This window comes from Ipomoea triloba, chromosome 6 (assembly GCF_003576645.1).
Source record: "Ipomoea triloba cultivar NCNSP0323 chromosome 6, ASM357664v1".
Classification (NCBI taxonomy): Eukaryota; Viridiplantae; Streptophyta; class Magnoliopsida; order Solanales; family Convolvulaceae; genus Ipomoea; species Ipomoea triloba.
Genome location: NC_044921.1, coordinates 25914010 through 25924177, shown reverse-complemented (window position 1 = coordinate 25924177; position 10168 = coordinate 25914010).

Below are 10168 nucleotides of genomic sequence, written 5' to 3'. Positions count from 1 at the left end.
CTATATATATATATATATATATATATATATATATATATATATATATATATATACTTAGGTGATCTTAATTTTATCAAACTAATCTTAAATTTATAAGACAGTACCCCTAGAGTTATTAAAGAGGTAAATTGTGAATCACACAATCAGCTCACTAGTCAGACCCTAGTGAAGATGCACACATAATAGATCCAGCCCACTCGTATACACTAGTCTTTATGCGCGACAAAGTACACAACCACACCTTCCATAATTCTGTGTCTTTTTCTCATTCATGTTTTTGGTGGAATTCGAACTCACACACTAATACCTTCAATCGTAACATCAAGTCAAGTAACAAATCACTATATTCAGCTCCTTTGGATTAATTAGTTTCATATTACACTAATGGGTGAAGACTTTTTTTTTTTTTAAAACACAAGTTATTTAAAGTTTTAATTGGTACGGACATATTTATCTCAATGTAATTCTAATTTACGAGTAGAGAAAACTTATAGTTAATTAAAAAATAATCATATTCTCATTGAATTTAAAAAAAAAAATCTTTTCACGCCTCAATTATACTCTTTATGACTTTTTAACATTTAATTGTATGCAATGTAATATCTTTCTTTAATTTTATTATGATTAGATTAAAAAAAATTAATTTTCAATAAAATTGAGGGACTAAAAAAGTTACTACATAGACAGTTTAGGTATATATAAATATAATGGTAGTGTAATTGGGGGTGAAATTTTTAAATTTTAAAATGGTATATCTATTTAGTTAAAATATATTTAGTGATGAGTTTTGAATTATATATAATGATGTTATAATTAGGTATAATATTGTATATAAAATAAAAAGAAATATAAGATGAGAGTTGAGAGATAAGAGTAAAAGCATTTGGATTCCAAGAAGAAAAGATAGAGATGTAGCAAAAGGGGAAAACAAGTAGGGACGAAAAGGCAAATTGGAGTAAAGAAAAGGGGTAAAACTACAAAATGTTGATTAGCACGGACAATCTACGTGCTCACACTGGTCGGGGAACTCAATTTTGACCCAAATGTCAGAAATGTCCCTTGCTTTGTACTTCACACTTGTCTTCTTTCTTAGCTTAGCTTGGCTCTCATCTCCTACTTTTCGGGTGCTCGTGGACCTCCTCTCATCCCTGCTGCCACGTCGATATGATAGATCATCACCATTTACTATCTTTTCAAAAGATTGAATCTACAGTCGTAAGGCCCTCGCGTCCCGCCGTGATAAAGCATATGGGAGGATGACGTTACGTCGAGCCCCTCACTTCTGCTTACTGTGCACAAGGAGTCTCTCACGTTGAGAGGTTTCTCCGACACTACTGTTGGTGAGACTCGATCCATGGAATTTCTTTATAAACTTCATCCATATGATTAACTGAACTACCCACTGCATGGTGTGAAAACTTAAGATATTTTAGTCAGTTTCTTAGTGACAATCAAGATTCTTGGTTATGTGGATGGTTTTATTCATTCCATGTTTATTTTAATTTTTCATTGTTTCTTAAAATAATAACAAATTGATATGAGTGAATAGTAAAATGAACCAAAATGGGAGTAAATTAAAAGGGAATGAATGATAGTGGAGAAGTAGATTAATTGAGGGATCTAAACCTAACATGGGAATAGTTTTGGGTAATAAAAGCAAATTAGGAGAAATATTGTAAGCTAATAATTAGTGAGATCTTCCTTTGCTTTTGAGCAATTACACCTTGGATTTGGAGAATCCGGTGTAGGGTGTAGCGCAACCTGATTGCGTACGCTAGCGACCATAGTAAGCTTTGTGACATGACCCCATCAACAAATGTGGAACAAGATCATCAACACAATCAATGGCTTAGATTTAACAATGATAATAGTACGTGTTTTTCACATCAACTAGAGACTCCAAATTTGTGCTTTAATAGGTCGAAAAGTAGTTATGAACATACTGTTGTATTGTAATAGTAATTTGTCATTCTTTGCGGTTCTACTTGGCACAAACAAGATTAATCTTGGTGTGTGAAATTTTAATGTACTCAAGAAACGAACTCCCTATTTGCAAATGAGCTCCACTATCCAATACAAAAACTACACATTTCAGCTAGAAATTAAATACGATTTCATATTACAAAAATGTGTTAAACTTTTCAATAAAATACATCAAACTCATCATTTTGAGTTTTCACGGTTAAAGTACACTATGACCTACACATCAAGACTAATCATGTTCATGATAAGTAGGATCTCATCAAAAGATAGCAAAACGATAGCTATATACATTTCCAAAGCTCAAATATAAGACCTAAGCTCTGATTAAGTTGAAAATACACATTAATTTAGTTATATCTATGAGTATTATGTGTAGTTTTTAACTTTTTATTTAACATAAGATGGAAGAGAGGGAGGGAATAAATAAATATCAAACTTGTCATTATAAAAGATCGTCACTACTTGAAAGCCGCCTTATGGTTTTGATGCAATTATTAGTTGTGAAAGGGAGAAAGTAAGGTAAAGTGGGAAATACCCTTTTGATTACATTATTATATTTATTTATTCTACAATAATAATAAAATAAAGAAAATTTTGCCCAGACAAAATTATGAGGAACAGGAGACCGCAAGACATGGAGTTGAAAAGAAACTAGCTAGCTAGGTTTCCCAAGCTAAGTAGCTTCTAGGACAAGAAAACCAAGTCCTGCAACCAATTTTAATTTACTATATATATACTCCTATTTTTGCAAGCAATTTTACTATATATACACTCCTATTTCTAGTTTGTTTATAGGTGTTGATTGTCAAAAAAAATAATTCAAAAATAAAATAAAAATCCAAAGCGAAACAATAATTAGACACGTAAAAAAAATACTTTCTTAGGTCAAGAAATACTTATTTAACATCCACCAAAATATAATGTATCTCTAAATGAAAAGTATAGCTAGGCTACAAACCTCGAGCATGTTGTATGAAAATTCATTAGTTTATTAGTTTTAATAGTAATTCATTTTTTCTATTTTCATCTCATGTATCTGATCTCACTAATGCAAAACATGTGAAGAGAATATTTTTATAAGTGTAAGCAGCATTTCTTCATTTGAAGGTATGAATTATGCATGAAGGAGAAGTGTATAGTTTGTTGTTAAGTATTAAATCGATCATCACGATTTATCTTTTTATGAGCCTTGAATACTGATTTATAGGGTTCAGAATGTGGTTTGACGAAGTTAGGATACATGAGTTTTTATTATTATTATTATTATTAATTTTTTTTTACAATATGCATGGAGGGGCCCTTAGTTCACAATTCTTTTTGATTGGACACTACCTAGCTATTAATCTATTACCTTTGGGTAGTGGTTGATTGCATTATGAGGGACATTTCCGCAATTATCAACACTAAAATGACTATTTATAGAATAATAGATAAGCTAGCTAAAAGCTGTAAACCATTGAGTATCAATTATATATTTAATTAGTGTTTTTTTTTTCATGTAATTAGTGCTTATTTGGTTGTACTGAAATTTATTGAAAAATGACATCTAAACCTTTTTTTAAAAAGAGCACCTTGCCCATCTATTGTTTTATTTTAAAAGCCCTTTTTTGTTTAATATTATTATTTTTCTTATATTTTCAAAAAAAATAAAAATTTCTTATCCTTGTGTAGTTGCTAGTGTTATTCAAAAGCACGTTTAAAATAAAATGCTAAATTTAACATTTTAAATTGTCATCACTCAACAACAAGATTAAATAAATTTATATAGAGTAGCTAATATAAAAAATATAAATTTAAAATTCTCTATACTCTTATGTAGTTATTCGTGTCAAGTTTTGAATGCACATTGAAAAAAAATTGTTAAACTCGACATTTCAAACTGTTACTCAACAATAAGACTGCATGAAACTATAATATATAGATTGTGAAAATATAAATTTATTTTTTAAAACTTGCATAACTATCGGTATCACATTTCGAATACGCGTAAAAAATAAAATGTTTAATAATGTAACTTTTCAAACGATTGATGAATTTGACTTTTTAGACGATTATTCTGATCCGATAAAAGAATTAATAATACAAATACAAAATGTTGGAAAAATACTTGAGTTCTCCAACACATGGCCGGTGCACTAAGACCACTTTCCAAAAATTTCTCCTTTTGGGTTGTTAATTGGTTGTAATCATTAATCTCACCATAGGCATAGCAAGCTTCAATGAATTAAACAACGTTTTTGAATTGGTCTTCCAATCCTAGCTACCTACCCTAGTTATAGGCATCCTTTTTGTATTCTAGTAACATCATCCCTAGCTAACATTCTAGCTAGCTAGCTAGGACCACCAACTATATATAATCAAGTTTGCATCATATCAACCAACGAATTCAAGAATACATATTATTCTACGTAGTAACCCAAAAGTGGACCCCTAGGGTGGCCATGCAATGTCTTCATTGTTCTTGACACAAATCATTTTCTTGAATGTGATCTTCAATCTTACTTCTTCACCCAACATGCATGCATAGTGAGGCTGCCCTTCATTCTTGGCCATTGCCAACTAATTAGTTTGGGTGAGTTTGATAATCTTGGCCTGCAGGGTTTTTGGGTTTATGTGGTCATTGTCATCATTGCCAATCATAACATGGCTAGCTTCAATTCATTATTGTCATCATACAATGATTGAGTATGTGACAAGATGTATTAGCTTAGCTTGCATTGCGTTGGTCCATACACTTCCCTCACTTTAACTTGATAGATTGTTAATTTTAATTATTACTTATACCACAAAGTTACTATGAGAAATGGCCATTATATTGCCACCGGTCTAACTCTATAAGCACTGTTAGGATCTGAGCCCAAGTAAAACAATTCAAGTCTAGTGAGCGACGAACAGAACTTAAGAGCGAAATATGTAGAAGGCATGCATGCAAGAAAGACAACAATCATCAATTCCACCTTCGCCCAAAATAGCTAATAGGAAACATGTGGCTCATGTAAGATTAACAATGATCTCGAGAAATGACAGGAGCTACTCGCCATCTCTCTCTCTTCCTCTCTGTATATCAATTATGTTAATTCATAATAACTAGGGGTAATAATCACAGCTAAGCTAATCGAGTTGTTAACTTGATAATCACAAAGTTTAAAATTTGATTCTTAGTGGGTAAGAATATAATGCAGGATTTATTCACTGCTACTCCGTATATTCTTGTGTGACAAGACATGCATGCATGCCCCTCTACACTTATACAAGTGCAAGTGGGTTGTGACTTGTGACCCACGGTATCATGTCATGGAACCTCCCCAACAATTACGGCTAACCACCAAGACACGGTGGCTATGGAGAACCACCAAGATATGGTGGCTGAGTGGTGACAAACCACAAGATATTTTCACACATTAAGTATTGACTTTGGTGGGTCTCAAACTTCCCAAGTCTTTTGGCATCTTCTTTTCCTAATAAATACAATATATATGCATGACATGGATTGTTAACCAGCCAAACTTTCTCAATCTCCCCCATTGAAAAGGTTTTACAATTTGGTTGTAAGATTTTTAATCCAAAAACACTATAATTACAAAAAGAGTTGGGACAAAGTTTCAAGTTCTATTCCTCATGAGAGTGACATATTTATCTTTTTAGTTTGACGCAGTCAACTATGGACAACCTAGACAGTTTTATTGTTTTATGGTCATTTGTCATTTAAGGTCACAAAGTATAAAATAGTGGTGGCATACTTTTTGGTAAATCAAAGAAAAAGTCTTGGGAATGAATTAAGAAGGGTTGTATAAAATTTAACTAATTAACCTTATATATCTTTTTATTCAAAATATAATATATTTGCTTTATGATATCTAAATCTTACTCCGTAATTTTCAAAATATTCGAGAGTTAGAAGTCAAGTATTATCGGTTGGACACAACCCGGCCCGAATCATTTTGATAAACATAAATTTTAGCCCAAGCCCAATGCTTAAAATCCCAAATACTCCGCCTAACGAATTGTGCCTCGTTTATGCACTCAAACCGCAGGCCCGTTCTCATTTTTGGACTTTTAAGCCATGCATGTTCTCGATTCAATTATTATACCATGGACCAAGCCCATAAACAAATTAAATGCACATAATGCTAATTATAGGCACATAACTACATACACATAAATTATTATTTATATATACATAATATGTTAATTGCAGACACATAAATTATTAATTATATGTACGTAATATGTTAACTGCAGACACATAAAATGTTTGTTAACATGTTATCTATCTGCAGTTAACATATTCTATACCTACAGTATATGTGTCTGTAATAACCATGTGATGTGTCTTCAATTTGTTTACAAGTACACAAACGGCTAACTGCAGGTACAGAATGCATCAACGATAAGTACAAAATTTAAAAATTATTTTTGGACTAAGATCCATAATACAAGGTACACCCTGGTCGGCTGGTCCATTGTATAATTAAAATATGCATATATAGTGAAGAAAATGAAATGAAAACTAAAATATTAAAGGTCAAAATCGTAGACTAATCTACAAGAGATGGACGAGGGTCGAGGGAGATAATGCAGGTCCGTACAAAATAATGTTGACACTTGACAAGCTCACACACACATATGTAGTAAGTAGCTAGGAACAAGATTCAAAACAGTAATAAATGCAAAATGTTGTCACTATATGTTAATGATAATGAATCTAGACACTCCAATGACTTGTGTTCTCATTGCGTTGGTCATTTGGTCGTTATTGCCAGTTTGCCACTTGGTTCTTTCACACGTTACTACAACTTGCTTGAAGATGCCCTAAGTGAAGCAATATTATATTATTTAGGCTTGATGGGATATACAAAGTGTGAACTTAACGTTTGTTTCTAATTGTGTTTGAATATAACAATGCCTTTTTCGATTGGCGAGATCGATCAAGAAGTGAGTTGGTAGCGTGTGAGGCATCTCTTTGGCCATCCAATAAACCTTGACCAGTTCAGAGTAAACACGTGGAGTGACTGACTAGTAGAAGGACACCACGTACCCTGGCCCTACCGAAGAAATTGCAACATGTGTTCCCTAGTTTAATGCTAGCTAGCTATAGCTATAAAACCTTGCTTGCTTATCAAGGGAAGGGATATTTGAATCGATAACACTCATAGTATTTTTCGACAGTAAATTATAATTTCTGCTTGTACTAAGAGTTTTACATATAAAAAAAAAAAACATTAGTTTTATCGGCCTACAATTAGTCAATTATACATCTAATCTTCATATTAACATAACATATTGTTACTTTGATTTGGCAAGAATATTGTGGGATACTGTTGGGGAGATATCTTTTGGGATATGTAATTCTCTTACCGAATGGGTTAAACTGACTTAAAATCATTTTTAGAAAATATTTTTCAGATTTCTAAACAGATCCTAAATTAAATTTCAATCGATTGTATGGTGTCACCATATCCAACGTTTTTATCCAAGTTGATATGATGACAAATTTATTAGTCAAAGACAAAATTCTCAAAATTTCAATTCATACAATCATAACATGTTTTTACCCCATCAACTTTCCCCAGGAACAAAGTTATCCACATAATCTAGAATTATTTCATTTCATCCCACGTTTTGATTGAATTTTTATTCTTACGCCTTCTCAATCGAACATGTAACACCCCAATTTTCAACTCTTGAATTTATTACAAAATCCCTAATAATACAATACATTGCGGAAGCATCTAACCAGCAGAAAACTGGGTATTACCGCCACACTTACATATCTCTCCTATACCCAAACGCTAAGGCTAAACTTACAACCTTATCTCTCCTATACCCAAACGCTAAGGCTAAACTTACAACCTCAAATAACCAATACCCAAACGCTAAGGCTAAACTTACAACCTCAAATAACCATTACCCAAACGCTAAGGCTAAACTTACAACCTCAAATAACCATATCAACATCCAAATATGTACATATGGAAATAATTCTTCCAGGGTGTCTATTCTAGAATAGAGTAGTCCTCAACCTCGACTTCCATCCTATTCAGAGCTATAGAGTAGTCCTCAACCTCGACTTCCATCCTATTCAGAGCTCATCAGTAGTCCTCAACCTCGACTTCCATCCTATTCAGAGCTCATCGGGCTTCAGGAGCCCACACTAGACGACATCTGTAAGCACATCGAAGTGTAGTTAGTGCGACGGCTAAGTAAGGAAATCCATTGTCACTCAAAAGTAAACAAAGGTTTCGAAAAACATAATTCTCAGAAAACTGTAGCTTTACCCATAAGTTGAAAATCTACCTGCAACCAGATTATCAATAAAAGAAAGTGTAGTAGAGTATATGAGTTGCATCAGCATATAATACTTTTCATTTCCGAGAATTTCCATCATTTAACTCAAAATAGAGAGTTCACAACACACACACTTTACTGTCCAAGACTCGTGACATTTTATTCTTCGACATAACACACTTTACTGTCCGTAACTATGTTTTCATAGTTAGTAAAATTTACTTAGTTTCCCCCTGGATAAGTGCAAGGCATTCTTGGAATATTTTCAAGAACCTCGGGCCGCGGCACTCATGCCTCCCGCAGGTCAAACATCTCAATAACTTCCGGGCCACGGCTCACAGGCCTCCCGCAAAGTTAAACATCTCAATAACTTCCGGGCCACGGCTCACAGGTCTCCAGCAAAGTTAAACATCTCAATAACTTCCGGGCCACGGCTCACAAGCCTCCCGTGAAGTCAAAAATCTCAATAACTTCCAGGCCACGGCTCACAAGCCTCCCGTGAAGTCAAACATCTCAATAACTTTCGGGCCACGGCTCACAAGCCTCCCGTGAAGTCAAACATCTCAATAACTTCCGGGCCACGGCTCACAAGCCTCCCGTGAAGTCAAACATCTCAATGACTTCCGGGCCACGGCTCACAAGCCTCCCGTAAAGTCAAACATCTCAATAACTTCCGGGCCACGGCTCACAAGCCTCCCGTGAAGTCAAACATCTCAATAACTTCGGGACACGGCTCACAAGCCTCCCGCAAGTCAAACATCTCAACAACTTCCGGGCCCCGGCTCACAAGCCTCCCGCAAGTCGAACATCTCAACGGGCCCCGGCTCACAAGCCTCCCGCAAGTCGAACATCTCAATAACTTCGGGCCACGGCTCACAAGCCTCCCGCAAGTCAAACATCTCAACAACTTCTGGGCCCCGGCTCACAAGACTCCTGCAAGTCGTACGTCTCAACAACATTATTCAGAAACTAAGGTTTTCAAAACATTCATTCTTTCCTTGAGTTTAATTAGTATTTTCACATGATGACCCAAAACAATCATTTCTTATCCAAATATATTTCCAAAATACTCATGTTTGCCAATGACTTTTCACCATAAAAATTCCAAGTGATAAGGGTCACGCTTATTTCTTAAAAACACGGTTTTTCTCAAAATTGATGAACATAATTTACAAAATAATATTTGAACTTTCAAAAATTGACTCGGTTGCCCGTAGGCCTTCCAAACATCACAACATTCAGGAGCAAAAACATCGGAAGAAAGTTCGATCGAAAACGGATCCGCGTCGCGCAGGCTCGCGGATGTCCGCAGCGCCGGACGCACGGCGGACGCGCGCGTCCGGGCCGCGTCCGCTCGTTCGGCAGTGACGCCGAAATTCTGGGCACCCACGGACGCGCAGCGGATGCGCGTCCGGCCTTTCGGCCGTGACGTCGAAACGTTGGACGCGTGGTAGACGCGCGTCCACGGCCGCGTCCATCCAGATCTGCCAACTTCGGGCAGCAAAAACTGGGTTGCAATGCCTCGATTTTCCACTATTTTCACAAGTATAAGCTTGTACGGGCATAAATACAACATATACATGCATAAATTAGCCATGAACATGTATACAAAAATTACCAAAAATTTAAAGAGTAGTCTTTTGAGCCAACTTGTAGATCCACAAACTTAACACATAATTTTCACATAAAAATTCCTATTCACATGATTTACTAGCATTTGTTCATTTCCAAGTGACTAAACCAACTTAAGGGATTCCTTACCTCCCAAGTAGATTTTTTACCGTAGAAAGATGTGATCTTCTCCTCCAAAATTTTCACCGAAGATCCTAAACAATAATCACCATAATAACGACATTTTCATGAATCCTTAGCTTAAACTTAAATTCTAGGAAGGATT